Source organism: Rhinatrema bivittatum, chromosome 6 (assembly GCF_901001135.1).
Source record: "Rhinatrema bivittatum chromosome 6, aRhiBiv1.1, whole genome shotgun sequence".
Lineage (NCBI taxonomy): Eukaryota > Metazoa > Chordata > Amphibia > Gymnophiona > Rhinatrematidae > Rhinatrema > Rhinatrema bivittatum.
Window position 1 is genome coordinate 279,762,442 of NC_042620.1, and position 17,061 is coordinate 279,779,502.

Here is a 17,061-nt window from a genome sequence, read left to right on the forward strand (position 1 = left end):
GTGCATCCATATCCTTTCCCTCCTTTTATAATGACTCAGTTCAAACACACGGCATCTCCATGGCACAGTGCATCCACAGGATAGAAAGGAAATCATAAAACGTCTATAGTAGTGATATAACTCACCTGCATTATCATGCATGCCGTATCCTACAACGACAACTCATAGCACTAACAAGCAAAAGGACATCCAGTCATTTCTCTACCATACAAATTATTGCACACACAGATCCTTTGTGCACTGCTTGCACATCACACATACAACACCTTTCCTGAAAGGTCAACCCTCGGGTTATCTGACATTGTCTAGAACACATGGCATATAGAAAGATACATAGGCAAAAAAAATTCACAATATAAAAGATGCATTTACATGGAAAATTCCTTATATGTAAACTGTTATTTGACTGCTGGTTCTTCTTCAGGGTCATAGTTTGGATGTGCGTGTGTTTTCATAGTTCACCTTATAATGTACCTCTCCTTTCTTGTGTCTTTCAGGCTTTGGAGTGTTAAAGGCTAAGCATGGCTCTTTGGGGTAAGGAAGCTGCATATTCCTTCCTCATCGCCCTACCCTCCCTGTGCTACCTTGCTGTACTTGTGCAGATCTGAGCTGCCTGGCTATCCCCTTTTAAAAGAGACAGAGTGCAGCCTGAGGCTTCAGAATTGTAAAAACCAGGCATGTGCTTGTGACAAGAATGTTCCTCCCTGATGTGCAGTGCTGAGAAAAAGGCAAAGTGTAAAGAAGCTGCAATATTTTGTTTTCATTTTTTGGATTTCTAAACAACCCTTCCCTAGCTCTTGCATAGTGTTGTCTCTATAAATGATCTGGAAAAGGGAACGTCGAGTGAGGTGATCAAATTTGCAGATAACACAAAATTATTCAGAGTGGTTAAATCACATACAAATTGCGATAAATTGCAGGAGGACTTTGCGAGACTTGAAGATTGGGCATCCAAATGGTAGATGAAATTTAATATGGACAAGTGCATATAGGGAAAAATAACCCTTGGTGTAGTTACATGATGTTAAGGTCCATATGTGAATAAAATGGAAAATGTCATAATGCCTTTGTATCGCTCCACGGTTAAACTGCATCTTGAATATTGTGTACAATTCTGGTCACCGCATCTCAAAAGAGATATAGTTGCAGTGGAGAAAGTACAGAGAAGGGCAACCAAAATGATAAAGGGGATGGAACAGCTCCCCTATAAGGAAAGGCTGAAGAGGTTAGGGCTGTTCAGTTTGGAGAAGAGAAGGCTGAGGGGGGATATGATAGAGGCTATAAAATAATGAATGGGTAAATGTGAATTGGCTATTTATCCTTTCAGATAATAGAAAGACTTGGGAGCACGCCATGAAGTTAGTAAGTAGCACATTTAAATCAAATCAGAAAAAAGTAAGCTCTGGAATTCATTGCCGGAGGATGTGGTAAAGGCAGCTAATATAACCGAGTTTAAAAAAGATTTGGCCAAGTTTTTGGAGAAGTCCATAAACTGTTATTAACCAGATAGATATGGGAAAAGCCACTGCTTATCCCTGGACGTTAGCAGCATGGGATCCATCTACTGTTTGGGATTCTGCCGGGTAATTGTTGCCTTATTGGCCACTGTTGGAAACAGGATGCTGGGCTTGATGGACCCTTGGTCTGACCCAGTATGACAAGTCTTATGTTCTAACTTTCTTTTAATTATAACAGTATATTTTTCATCCCAGAATAAAAGCTTTCTCTTTTCCCCACTCCTTCCTGTGGTTTTCAACAGAGTGATGACTGAAGTGTGGGCAGGCATGGTTTGGCTTCTTGCCCTTAGTTCAAGTGACATCACGGTGGGAGCATGCTCAGTGTTTCCCCTCTGCCCACTTCCAGATGTGAGTGATGTCAGGAGAGTGACTCTGCCTTTGGGGACAGGGATAATGAGGTTTGTGCTGATAAAACATATAACATGATGATTCAAAGCAGAGACCAGTCTAAATAGTTCCATAAGGGGTTTTATCTGAGATATAGAAGGTATCGGAGCCCTGATGTTTCAGATATAGTCTGTGATTAGTTTTATTCAGCAAAGTCAAGACTAGCTTTCTGCTGGAAATTTTTCTAAGTTCTGAATTTGGGTGAATCGAGTGCTTTGTCTTCTATGAAAGAACCATTGAGAACGTCAATGCAAATGCTAAGAGAAATCAAGAGATACAGAGAAAAGAGCCATTAAAATTACTCTGTATATTCAGAGTGTGTACTGAACCTTTAACCTGAGTAACTGAGCAGGGCGAGACAGGCTGCCCTGTGCCTTTAATCCAAACAAAATAGAGATTTACACAATTAACATTTATAAGAGTCATGAAGTTAAGACTAACTTGCTACATTAATGAAATAAATTAATGAAATAATAATTTGTAGAGTCTGAGTAAATCATGCTTATGCACGAATACTTTCTCAAAGCCTGGGAGCGGCAGGTAGTCCTAAGGATAATATGACATCACAGAGCCTGGGAACGGTGAGGAATCCTGGGGACCATGTGACATCACATAGACTGGGAGCTTGTAGGTAGTCCTAGGGATAATATGACATCACAGAGCCTGGGAATGGTGAGGAATCCTGGGGACCATGTGACATCACATAGACTGGGAGCTTGTAGGTAGTCCTAGGGATAATATGACATCACAGAGCTTGGGAATGGTGAGGAATCCTGGGGACCATGTGACATGACATAGACTGGGATCTTGTAGGTAGTCCTAATGATAATGTGACATCACAGAGTCTGTGAGTGGCAAGAATTCCTGGGGACAGTCTGATATCACAGAGCCTGGGAGTGCAGGGAATCTTGGGGACAGTGTGACATCACAGAGCCTGGGAGCTGTAGGTAGTCCTAGGGATAATGTGACATCACAGAGCCTGGAGTGCAGGGAATCCTGGGGACAGTGTGACATTAGACATCCTGGGAGCTGTAGGTAATCCTAGGGATAATGTGACATCACAGTCTGGGAGTGGAAGGGAATTCTGGGGATAATATAATATCACAAAGCCTGGGAGTGGTAGGAAATCCTGGGAATAGTGTGACATCACAGAGCCTGGGAGTTGTAGGTAGTCCTAAGGATAATGTGACAGCAAAGAGCCTGTGAACGGCAGGGAATCTTGGGGACAGTGTAACATAACAGAGCCTGGGAGTGGCAAGGAGTCCTGGGGATAGTGTGACATCATTGAGCCTGGGAGTTGTGGGGAATCCTGAGGACATTGTGACATTAGACATCCTGGGAGCTGTAGGTAATCCTAGGGATAATGTGACATCACAGAACCTGGGAGTGGCAGGGAGTCCTGGGGATAGTGTGACATCACTGAGCCTGGGAGTGGCAGGGAATGCTGGGGACATTGTGACATCACAGAGTCTAAGAGCTGTAGGTAGTCCTAGGGAGTGGTAGGGAATCCTGGGGACAGTGTGATATTACAGAGTAATGGTTCTGCTCATCTTAGTCTGTTCCTTTACATAACTAAGTACTTCACCTTTTATTATCTAACCTGCCCTTAATGCATTTTCTCATGAACAACACTCACAGGCACTCACACATACGGCAGACAGGGATCACATCCTTCTTGTGTGGGAGTTGCTGATACACAGGTAGATCCTCATAGCTTCCAGACTTGTGGGACACTGCTGCACACACAGAGTATGTGCCGTGCTGTGTGGGTTATGCTGCAACTTTCACTTTCCTCTAGCTCCTCACATTGCACAGATTTCAAGACTCAGCTGACAGACCAGACTCCAACTGGTCTGACATGCAGCAATGCACACAGATAATGCAATGTCTGATTACCCCTTTCCTGCAACCCACATAGCATACAAAATTCTACCTCTAAGTGACTCTCAGAGCTCAGGATGTGTGTCAGAGCCTCTACCAGAGCTCAGGATGTCTCTCATAGCGTTTCTCAGAGCTCAGGATATTTCTCAGAGCTCAAAGCATCTCACATCATATCTTCTCAGGATGTCTCTCCAAGCTCAGAGCATTGCTCAGAGCTCGGTATTTCTCACAGTCCAGGGCATGTCTCTGCATGTCTCTCAGGAATTGTTTGCCATGCCTTCTGATTGTGCTGTAGGCTCAGATCTCTTAGATGGAGTCTCATGAGCTGAACATACCATAGGGGCTGATGCAATACAGTGCGCTCAGCTGAACGCACTGTATAATCTGTAGTCGGCGTGGGATAAATAGGTGCTAATCCACCCCCTAATGCAATAGGGAGATTAGTGTCTATTTAACGCGCGGCCAACACGGAGTGAATGAGAGAGCGCTCATCACAAGTACAGTCTTCTGAGGCAAAATATCACTTACCAACCAGAAAACTCTGCAAAAAAGACACTTGGAACTCCTATGGAATTTATAATGGCACCTCAGAAAGCTATGAATAAACGTAATTACCATTACAATATAGTAAACCTCCCATACCAAAACAATCCTAACTACAAGCTCTCAAACAGTAGCAACCTTATCTATGAAAAAGCAATACTGCTTCATTGGAAGCAGGTTGTTTTCACCCTCCTGCTTGCTGTACTAAATATCCACAAGGACAGATGGTGCATTGGGATGATAAACAGCTAAGTGACACCATCTGCTGTTCCCACATGGGGGAGCAAAATCCAAACCTCTCTCTCACTTCACTTTTTTGAAGGAGTTAATAAACATGTGGATAAAGGTGAACCGGTAGATATAGTATACTTGGATTTTCAGAAGGCGTTTGACAAAGTTCCTCATGAGAGGCTTCTAGGAAAAGTAAAAAGTCATGGGATAGGTGGCGATGTCCTTTCGTGGATTGCAAACTGGCTAAAAGACAGGAAACAGAGAGTAGGATTAAATGGGCAATTTTTCTCAGTGGAAGGGAGTGGGACAGTGGAGTGCCTCAGGGATCTGTATTGGGACCCTTACTGTTCAATATATTTATAAATGATCTGGAAAGAAATACGACGAGTGAGATAATCAAATTTGCAGATGACACAAAATTGTGCAGAGTAGTTAAATCACAAGCAGATTGTGATAAATTGCAGGAAGACCTTGTGAGACTGGAAAATTGGGCATCCAAATGGCAGATGAAATTTAATGTGGAAAAGTGCAAGGTGATGCATATAGGGAAAAATAACCCATGCTATAATTACACGATGTTGGGTTCCATATTAGGTGCTACAACCCAAGAAAGAGATCTAGGTGTCATAGTGGATAACACATTGAAATCGTCGGTTCAGTGTGCTGCGGCAGTCAAAAAAGCAAACAGAATGTTGGGAATTATTAGAAAAGGAATGATGAATAAAACGGAAAATGTCATAATGCCTCTGTATCGCTCCATGGTGAGACCGCACCTTGAATACTGTGTACAATTCTGGTCGCCGCATCTCAAAAAAGATATAATTGCGATGGAGAAGGTACAGAGAAGGGCTACCAAAATGATAAGGGGAATGGAACAACTCCCCTATGAGGAAAGACTAAAAAGATTAGGACTTTTCAGCTTGGAGAAGAGACGACTGAGGGGGGATATGATAGAGGTGTTTAAAATCATGAGAGGACTAGAACGGGTAGATGTGAATCGGTTATTTACTCTTTCAGATAGTAGAAGGACTAGGGGACACTCCATGAAGTTAGCATGGGGCACATTTAAAACTAATCGGAGAAAGTTCTTTTTTACTCAACGCACAATTAAACTCTGGAATTTGTTGCCAGAGAATGTGGTTCGTGCAGGTAGTATAGCTGTGTTTAAAAAAGGATTGGATAAGTTCTTGGAGGAGAAGTCCATTACCTGCTATTAGGTTCACTTAGAGAATAGCCACTGCCATTAGCAATGGTTACATGGAATAGACTTAGTTTTTGGGTACTTGCCAGGTTCTTATGGCCTGGATTGGCCACTGTTGGAAACAGGATGCTGGGCTTGATGGACCCTTGGTCTGACCCAGTATGGCATTTTCTTATGTTCTTATGTTCTTATTACACCAGGCCCTAGAACACCAATACACCCCCTATTGGGAAAACAGAACAAGCCAGGCTGCTATAGATCCCTGCACAGAAACAACATGCCAGCAAAATAGCTCACCTCAGACCCATATGCAGAATACAGAGAGACCCTGACCAAATACAGAATAAAGAGATCAGAAAGTATAAATAGAAACATGCTGAGAACTGAAACCCACAACAAGTAACATGCAGAGCAACGATGGAAAACAAAAACATAACCATTCTTCATAAAACATTAAATACAATTGAGAAATATAAAACATAATAATAGTAAAATCAGTCATAACATGAATAAATATTTCAAACCAGTTAATGACTTGAATATCCAAAATTTCCAAAACACCAATACAATATTTTAAAAAATCCAATAATTGAAAAATGTTCTAACATTTCCCAAAAAAACAGTAAAATATTTCAAAAGAGCAAAAACATCAAATTCCACCCAATAATTAAAACTAATAAGGATTTAAAAATCTCCTGCTCTCCATACCTGGGATCTTTTGATTTCCAGTTACCCTGAGATTTTCTTGGATTCAGGGAGATAGGGCTGTACAAACTATCTTTTCTCTCTGTCTCTCTCACACACACACACACACATTGATTCTCTCACACACTCCCTGTCTCATATACATGCCTATGCTCTCAAACATACTCTCTCAGACATATACACAGGCTCTCACACAGAAACGCACACAAGCACATAGGCTCTCTCTCGGCCATATACAAACTCTCACACAGCCAAATACATGCATACAGACGGTCACACAGCCACACACATACAAGCTTTCACACAGACACACACATGCATACAGGCTGACACATACATGCATACAGGCTGTCTCACACACACACACACACACACACACACACACACACACACACACACACACACACACACGCTTTCACACAGGCACACACATGCATACAGGCTGTCAGGCACACACATGCATACAAGCTGTCACACACACACACAAGCTTTCACACAGACCCAGACAGATTCACACACAGACATAAACTCTCACATTGACTCAGATAAACACATACATGGCCTCCTATTCACTTTGGGCCTGATGGGATGAGCTCTGTCATGGCCCCAGGCTTATCTTCTCTTCAGGCCTATTGGGATGAGCTCCACCACGGCCCGTCGGGCTCCTCTTCTCATCGGCCCTGCGGGGATAGTTGGTGCTAAAGCAGGAGGAAACACTGTGGCAGTGCAGTATTGTGTCTCAGGGTATGTGAGTAGCCTCTCTTCCTCTTCAGCGGGTTGGCTCTGCTGGCGGGCCGGCGGCCTCTTCTGTTGCCAGCACTGCACCCAAGGGTGTGCTGCCCCGTACAGATACACGTTATGCACATCCAGTCACGCTGGACCTGGTTACAGCACAAATTGCTGAAGAGAGATTTCGGAGAAGGAGACAGAAGTATCCTGAGAGACATGAAATATGAATACAGCATGAACAGTTGAAGAGAGACTTCAGGGGAGGGGAAAGTCACATCCTGAGACAACCAAAGTATGAATGCGGCATGAAAAGCTTAGGGGAAGAGACAGCATCTCTTGCAGACACCCAAAATATGAATATAGCAAAGACAGCAGAAGAGAAACTTCAGGGCAGGAGAAAGCACACCCTGGGACACCTAACGCATGAATACAGCACAGACAGCAGAAGAGAGACGTCAGGGGAGGAGAGAGCACACCCTGGGACACCTAACGCATGAATACAGCACAGACAGCAGAAGAGAGACATCAGGGGAGGCAAGAGCACAACATGGGACAACTGATATGTGAATACAGTGCATATAGCAGAAGAGAGACGTCAGGGGAGGCAAGAGCACAACCTGGGACACCTAATGTATGAATACAGCACAGACAGCAGAAAAGAGATGTCAGGGCTGGAAAAGAGATCAGAGGTGGAGAGAGCTCACCCTGGGACACCTAATGTATGAATACAGCACAGACAGCAGAAAAGAGATCAGGGGGAGGAGAGAGCACACCCTGAGACACCTAATGTATGAATACAGCACAGACAGCAGAAAAGAGATGTCAGGGCTGGAGAGAACACACCCTGAGACACCTAATGTATGAATACAGCACAGACAGCAGAAAAGAGATGTCAGGGCTGGAGAGAGCACACCCTGGGACACCTAAAGGCCAAGGCAGTAAATCAGCATGGAATACGGGCACTCAGTGCTTTCCTAACGTGCACGCAGCCACCTCTCCTGGGCTCGCAATCAAATATTTAATTGAAGGGGTCGCGCTGCCAAGGAGGCGCTAGGGACAAATGTGCGCCCCTAGGGCCTCTTTGGCAATGGATGCTCAGGAGAGGTGGCTGACAACGGGTTAGGAAACTGGACACTCAATTTTACGAGTGTTTATTTTCCTAAACTGATGCTGCCACACTTTTTTTTTTTTTATTAACATTCTTGTCCTTTTTGTATCTCCGACTTAATATCACTGCTCAGAAGTTAACGCCTCCTCTGGGCAAGCGTTAATTTCTGAGGGTAAATATGTGTGTGTCGGACGCTCATTTTCTTTTGAATCGGGGGAGAATAGCTAATGGCCTCATCAAAATGCATTTGATGTGATGATCGCTATTAGTTTCGCGGGTGTTTGGACGCTCATTTTGGACACACTTAATCCACTTATAGAATAAGGGGTTGTGGCACGCTTCTGAAACCCGTGTCCATCCACGGGTTAAACAGTGCGCTTGGTTGAGTGCACTGTATTGTATCTGCCTGCTAATGTATGAATACAGCACAGACAGAGCACACCCTAAGACACCCTATGTATGAAAACAGCACAGACAGCAGAAGAGAGACCTCTGGGGAGGAGAGAGCACACCCCGAGACACCTAATGTATGAATACAGCACAGACAGCAGAAGAGAGACATCTGGGGAGGAGAGAGCACACCCTGAGACACCTAATGTATGAATACAGCACAGACAGCAGAAGAGAGACATCTGGGGAGGAGAGAGCACACCCCGAGACACCTAATGTATGAATACAGCACAGACAGCAGAAAAGAGACATCTGGGGAGGAGAGAGCACACCCCGAGACACCTAATGTATGAATACAGCACAGACAGCAGAACAGAGACATCTGGGGAGGAGAGAGCACACCATGAGACACCTAATGTATGAATACAGCACAGACAGCAGAAGAGAGACATCTGGGGAGGAGAGAACACACCCTGTATGAATACAGCACAGACAGCAGAAGAGAGACATCTGGGGAGGAGAGAGCATACCCTGAGACACCTAATGTATGAATACAGCACAGACAGCAGAACAGAGACATCTGGGGAGGAGAGAGCACACCCTGAGACACCTAATGTATGAATACAGCACAGACAGCAGAAGAGAGACATCTGGGGAGGAGAGAACACACCCTGAGACACCTAATGTATGAATACAGCACAGACAGCAGAAGAGAGACATCTGGGGAGGAGAGAACACACCCTGTATGAATACAGCACAGACAGCAGAAGAGAGACATCTGGGGAGGAGAGAGCATACCCTGAGACACCTAATGTATGAATACAGCACAGACAGCAGAAGAGAGACATCTGGGGAGGAGAGAGCACACCCTGAGACACCTAATGTATGAATACAGCACAGACAGCAGAAGAGAGACATCTGGGGAGGAGAGAGCATACCCTGAGACACCTAATGTATGAATACAGCACAGACAGCAGAAGAGAGACATCAGCAGAGGAGAGAACACACCCTAAGACACCCTATGTATGAAAACAGCACAGACAGCAGAAGAGAGACATCTGGGGAGGAGAGAGCACACCCTGAGACACCTAATGTATGAATACAGCACAGACAGCAGAAGAGAGACATCTGGGGAGGAGAGAACACACCCTGTATGAATACAGCACAGACAGCAGACGAGAGACATCTGAGGAGGAGAGAACACACCCTGGGAAAACTAATGTATGAAAACAGCATGGACAGCAGAAAAGAGACATCAGGAGAGGCAGGAACACACCCTGGGAAAACTAATGTGTGAATACAGCACAGACAGCAGAAGAGAGACATCAGCAGAGGAGAGAACACACCCTGGGACAACTAATGTATGAATACAGCACAGACAGCAGAAGAGAGACATCTGGGGAGGAGAGAGCACACCCTGAGACACCTAATGTATGAATACAGCACAGACAGCAGAAGAGAGACATCTGGGGAGGAGAGAACACACCCTGTATGAATACAGCACAGACAGCAGACGAGAGACATCTGAGGAGGAGAGAACACACCCTGGGAAAACTAATGTATGAAAACAGCACAGACAGCAGAAGAGAGACATCTGGGGAGGAGAGAACACACCCTGGGACACCTAATGTATGAATACAGCACAGACAGCAGAAGAGTTACATCAGCGGTGGAGAGAACACACCCTGGGAAAACTAATGTGTGAATACAGCACAAGCAGAGCATACCCCGAGTCACCTGGTTTATGAATTCAGCATGAGCCTGATATCATTGAGCTTCAAACTTAAAAGTGCATTGAGCAGTTAAGTTTAAGCAGTTATTTTCCTCTGGATATTATTCAGTGGCACTAATCTGGCTGAAAGTGCCACTGAATATCCAGATAAATAAGATTTAGGCCAGGTATTTGTGAAGTTGGAGTGGTCCACATGTAGGGAACCTTTGGTTTCCCTAAGTAAAAGGACTGCACCGATTGACTGGAGAGGTTCTGTGTAGAAATTAGTGAGAGAGAGGTTTGGATTTTGCTCCCCCATGTGGGAACAGCAGATGGTGTCACTTAGCTGTTTATCATCCCAATGCACCATCTGTCCTTGTGGATATTTAGTACAGCTTCATTGGAAGCAGGTTGTTTTCACCCTCCTGCTTGCTAATTTTTCTTAAGCTATGGGAAAGGCGTAAGAAAGATTTCCCATTTAGGGATCAGCCTACTGTTACTCCTACATTTTTTTGAAGGAGTTAATAAACATGTGGATAAAGGTGAACCAGTAGATGTGGTGTATTTGGATTCCCAGAAGGCGTTCGACAAAGTCCCGCATGAGAGGCTTCGAAGAAAACTAGAAAGTTATGGGATAGGAGGCGATGTCCTTTCGTGGATTGCATACTGGTTAAAAGGCAGGAGAGTAGGATTAAATGGACAATTTTCACAGTGGAAAAAGGTAAACAGTGGAGTGCCTCAGGGATCTGTACTTGAACTGGTGCTTTTTATTATAAGTATTTATAAATTATCTGGAAAGGGATACGAAGAGTGAGGTGATCAGATTTATGGATGACAAAAAATTATGCAGAGTAGTTAAATCTCAAGCAGATTGTGATAAATTGCAGGAGGACCTTGTGAGACTGGAAGATTGGGCTTCCAAATGGCAGATGAAATTTAATGTGGACAAGTGCAAGGTGATGCATATCGGGAAAAATAACCCATGTTATAGTTACACAATGTTAGGTTCCATATTAGGAGCTACAGCCCAGGAAAAAGATCTAGGCGTCATAGTGGATAACACATTGAAATCGTCGGTACAGTGTGCTGTGGCAGTCAAAAAAGCAAACAGAATGTTGGGAATTATTAGAAAGGGAATGGTTAATAGAACGGAAAATGTCATAATGCCTCTGTATCGCTCCATGGTGAGACCGCACCTTGAATACTGTGTACAATTCTGGTCACCACATCTCAAAAAAGATATAGTTGCGATGGAGAAGGTACAGGGAAGGGCAACCAAAATGATAAATGGGATGGAACAACTGCCCTATGAGGAAAGGCTAAAGAGGTTAGAGATGTTCAGTTTGAGGGGATATGATAGAAGTCAACAAAATTATGAAAGGACTTGTGAATCAGTTATTTACTCTCTCAGATAATAGAAGGACCAGGGGGAACTCCATGAAGTTAGCAAGTAGCTCATTTAAACAAATTGAAGGAAATTCTTTTTCACTCAGCGCATAGTTAAGCTCTGGAATTCATTGCCAGAAGATGTGGTTTCAGCAGTTAGTGTTACTGGCTTTAAAAAAGGTTTGGATAAGTTCCTAGAGGTTAAATCCATAAACGGCTAGTACGGTAATTAATAAGCAATAGTAGCTTGCGAATTATCTAATGCTTGGCTACTTGCCAGGTTCTTGTGGCCTGGTTTGGCCTCTGTTGGAAACAGGATGCTGGGCTTGAGGGACCATTGGTCTGACCCAGCATGGCACATCTTATGTTCTTATCCAGCCATTTAGCTTTGTCTTGGGCTCTTTTAAGTCAATTGTTGTGAATTCTCTAAGAGAGCTTTGGTACTTGTTTGCAGTGGATTGGGGCGTCTGCTGTGTCAGGGAAGATTCTGGCAGACTTCTGTCTCTCCTCCAGAGGATAAAGCTGTCTGGTGACTGATGCAGAGGAAGTATATTTTTGCATTAACTGTCTTTTTGCACTGTCTCCTTTGCTTGATAGTGCAAACGAGATAGTACAAATAATATTTCTGTTCCACTTGGAGCTGATGCCCTTGGTACCTGGGACTAAGTAAATCAAACAGCTTAGAGAGTGAAGTCTTTCATCCTGAAAGAAACAGAAGTGTGGAGAGATTCATCTAAAGGAAGGGATCCCCGCAGAGTGCACTAAAGGAAGGAAACTAAAGGATGCAAAGGAAAGGTAACACGGACTTTGTTGCTGTATGGAAACATAAGAACTGCCCATACTGGGTCAGACCAAGGGTCCATCAAGCCCAGCATCCTGTTTCCAACAGTGGCCAATCCAGGCCATAAGAACCTGGCAAGTACCCAAACATTAAATAGATCCCAAGCTACTGATGCCGGCAACAAGCAGTGGCTGTTCCCTAATGATTAATAGCAGTTTATAGACTTCTCCTCCAGGAATTTCTCCAAACCTTTTTTAAACCCATCTATACTAACTGCCAATGAATTCCAGAGCTTAATTGTGCATTGAGTGAAAAAGAATTTTCTCTGATTAATTTTAAATGTGCTACTTGCTAACTTCATGGAGTGCTCCCTAGTCCTATTATCCGAAAGAGTAAATAACTGATTCACATCTACCCGTTCTAGACCTCTCATGATTTTAATTTCCTCTATCATATCCCCCCTTAGCCGTCTCTTCTCCAAGCTGAACAATCCTAACCTCTTTAGTCTTTCCTCATAGGGGAGCTGTTCCATCGTCCTTCTCTGTACCTTCTCCATCGCAACTATATCTTTTTTGAAATGTGGTGACCAGAATTGTACACAGTATTCAAGGTGTGGTCTCACCATGGAGCGATACAGAGGTATTATGACATTTTCTGTTTTATTCACCATTCCCTTCCTAATAATTCCTAACATTGTTAGGAATTATTAGGAAGGGAATGGTGAATAAAACAGAAAATGTCATAATGTTTGCTTTCTTGACCAGCACAGCACACTGAGCCGAGAATTTCACTGTAATTTCAACAGGGATGGTAATTTTTAAACAGGCACGCGGATGCACATGTGCGCGCAGTTGCCGGCTCATGTCCATAGATGCGTCCATTTTGAAACATACGTCCGTATATGCACGCATGTTGCAAAATAGCCTGGACGCATGCACACGTGCACACAATTTTAAATGGACGTGCCTAATGCGGCTCCTACCACGTAAGTGGGGGAATTTTCTAAGGGATGTGTGCCGACGCTATTCGCCATTTTCACAGTTCGTTCCCAGTTCACCCATTTAAGGGAGAGGACTTCCAAACCTCCCTAATTTAATAGCCACTCTTCCGCCCCTTAAAACCCCACCGACTAGCCTAGTTTTTTTTGTTTTGTGACTTATCCGCCATCCATTGCAGTAGTAAAGTTACATGGCAGGGGACCTGGGCGTGCGCCTGTTCGCATGAGTATTTACGTGCACATCTCGTGGCCTTCCCCTGACATTGCCCACGCCCCACGCCGCCCCGCTCCCAGTCCCTTTTTGCAAACGTTTTCCTTGTACGCGCAGCGGGAGATTTGGGCATCCTCGGACGGCTTTTAAAATCCACTTGGAGTGCACTGGCCCGACTTGTGTGCATATCTCCTGCTTTTGGAGCTCACAGGCCTTTTAAAAGTCACCTGTAAGTATAAGAGAAGGTGAGAGAGAGGTGCCCTGTGGCCTCCAGGCACTGCCTAAGAATTTATAGAATTTATAAAGGATTCTGGAAGAGGATTAAATTAGGAACTAAAGTTCAGATAAAGTATTGGGACTGTGAGTATATTCTGACCACCTTCAGTGGGAAGAGCTAAGAGTTGAATTGGGGAGTGAAGATGGATATTGGATTTGATGGAAGTGGATGAAGGAATTCAGCATAAGTACAGAGCTTCCAGTAGAAGTGGAGACTTTGCTAAACAAGTGGAGTCTCAATTTTATTAAATCTTTCTTCTTTTTTATTATTTTTTGACTTGAACTGAGAAGCAAATTAAAATGTAAATGTTATTCAGTCATCTAATCAGCTATCAGAAAAAAAGTTGGAAACCATCATTCTTCTCATGTGCGTTTATTGGATGCAGAGACCTTGTTTATCTGTGTACGAAGGACTTAGAAAGGGCTGGTCATGCAAGGAGCCAGGGTATAAGAACTAATGTTCTTCCCCACACTGGGAGCCTGGGACTCAGTAAAGCTGTCTGGAGGGGTGAAGCAGAGACTGAGAGTGGTAATTATCAGTGCTGTATACAAAGGGAGAAAGGGCTGGTCATGCAAGGAGCAGGGTATAAGAACTATTGTTCTTCCCCACACTGGGAGCCTGGGACTCAGAAAGTAAAGCTGTTTGGTGGAGTGAAGCAGAGACTGAGAGTGGTAATTATCAGTGCTGTATACAAAGGGAGAAAGGGCTGGTCATGCAAGGAGCAGGGTATAAGAACTATTGTTCTTCCCCACACTGGGAGCCTGGGACTCAGAAAGTAAAGCTATCTGGTGGGGTGAAGCAGAGACTGAGAGTGGTAATTGTCAGTGCTGTATACAAAGGGAGAAAGGGCTGGTCATGCAAGGAGCAGGGTATAAGAACTATTGTTCTTCCCCACACTGGGAGCCTGGGACTCAGAAAGTAAAGCTGTTTGGTGGAGTGAAGCAGAGACTGAGAGTGGTAATTATCAGTGCTGTATACAAAGGGAGAAAGGGCTGGTCATGCAAGGAGCAGGGTATAAGAACTATTGTTCTTCCCCACACTGGGAGCCTGGGACTCAGAAAGTAAAGCTATCTGGTGGGGTGAAGCAGAGACTGAGAGTGGTAATTGTCAGTGCTGTATACAAAGGGAGAAAGGGCTGGTCATGCAAGGAGCAGGGTATAAGAACTATTGTTCTTCCCCACACTGGGAGCCTGGGACTCAGAAAGTAAAGCTGTCTGGTGGGGTGAAGCAGAGACTGAGAGACATTGATGGAGCACTGTGCAGAAAGGGTCCTTCTCTCTTTTTTTTCCTGTGTGCCCCCTGGTGGCAACCAAAAGGATCCATCCCACCCAAGGGTTACACACAGAAATGTAGCCGGGAAGCACTGAATATTGCCGTACTCAGCTAAATTTAAGAAGCTGCTGGGGAAAGCCCCTGACCAGACCCTTTTCCTATCTGCCTACGTTTGAGTGGGCAGTGATTCTACCTGCACAAATTTAGCCAGGTAAAAGGGGGGAATTTTGAACTTGAAAGATTTAACCAGCTAAAACCAGACCTCAGCAAGATAAGCCTTTTGAAAATTGACCTTAATGTAGCTGACAACAGAAAGAGAGTAACTAGCCCATCCTGTCAGCCCACACTGCCAAGGATACGCCCCAGCTGCCAGCCTACAAGATATCACTGCTTATCCAAGGAAGGCTTTGTCACCTACTTCCTTGTACTCTTCCTTCCTGTGTAGCTGAGCATCAAGACTACCTCCCCTCTCATTTCTAACCACAGGGTCTCTCAATAATCCAATAGCCACCAATATTAGTGCAGCTATTGGCTGAGCGTCTGGACAGCTTTCCCACAGACCTGAGGGGAAGAGACAGCAGCAACCAAAGCAGGAATAGCTGAAGCGAGAACTCAGAGACAGCAGCACCCTCTACACTCAGGAGGAGACAGCAGTACACCGAGACACCCAAAATTTGAGTACAGCACAAATGGCTGAATGGAAGGTGATTTTTTATAAATGGAGTTTGGCCAGCATAAAAAGTGAATACTATTTTAGTAAATTGTACTTTCTTGTGCCCTCATGGCCTGGACATCTCATGCCTGGATGGCCGGAAATCCTTCACTGGCTCCAGGGCCAGTGCTTCCTGCGAGGCTGAAAGGGACTGCCACTGTACGCTCCCTGGGACTGAAAACCAGTGCTACCAGACAGAGGATTGGAACATAGATCCCCTGCACCGGCCCAGGCACATGGGTTTTATATTTTTAAAAACATAATTAGTCTAAAAACTCAAAAAGAATGTATTAAAATTAAAGGAAGATGTACCGTGAATAACTCAAAGTGTGAGTGGCGCAGAGTGGGAAATTCTTAGATATTTGGGGTGACATAATAGCATAGTTTTGTGTCTGTGAAGATTGCTGCCTAAACGGAAATCTTTGGGCAGCTGTGTGCAGGTACCCTGTGACTTCCACTTCATACCTGGTTACAGATAACTTTGTTTGCTCAGGTTCTGCAGAATTAACATAGACCCTGATGCTTAGGATTTGTTCATCTCTCAGCTGATCAAACAGTAGCAGAGCCATATTCTGTTCTCACTTTGCAGTATACAAATGTCGGATGGGGAAAAAATAGACTTTAAAGAAAACACATAAGAACACAAATTGCCATACTAGGTCAGACTGAGGGTCCTTCAAGCCCAGTATCACAAATCCCTGGCAAGATCCCAAAAAATAGATAGATCCCTTGCTGCTAATGCCCAGGGTTAATTATTGGCTTTCTTAATTCTACCTTGTTAATAACAGTTTATGGATTTCTCCAAGAACTTGTCCAAACCTTTTTTAAACTCAGCTATGCTAACTGCCTTAACCACATGCTCTGGCAATGAATTCCAGAGCTTAATTAAGAGTTGAATAAAAAAGATTTTTCTCCATTTTGTTTTAAATGTGCTACTTGCTAACTTCATGGAGTGCCCCTTAGTCCTTGTATTATTTGAAAGAGTAAATAACCGATTCACATTTACCTGTTCTATTCCACTC

The 17,061-nt window shown here is 44.0% G+C and overlaps 1 long non-coding RNA gene across 1 annotated transcript in view; it reads left to right on the top strand.

Moving 5' to 3' along the window:
* The window catches only part of LOC115094331, a 95,371-nt gene that overhangs the window by 11,795 nt on the left and 66,515 nt on the right, over positions 1 to 17,061 (top strand). The window contains exon 2 of the long non-coding RNA XR_003857528.1: positions 498 to 534. This is a non-coding gene — a long non-coding RNA (uncharacterized LOC115094331). The remainder of the gene's footprint in view (positions 1 to 497; positions 535 to 17,061) is intronic.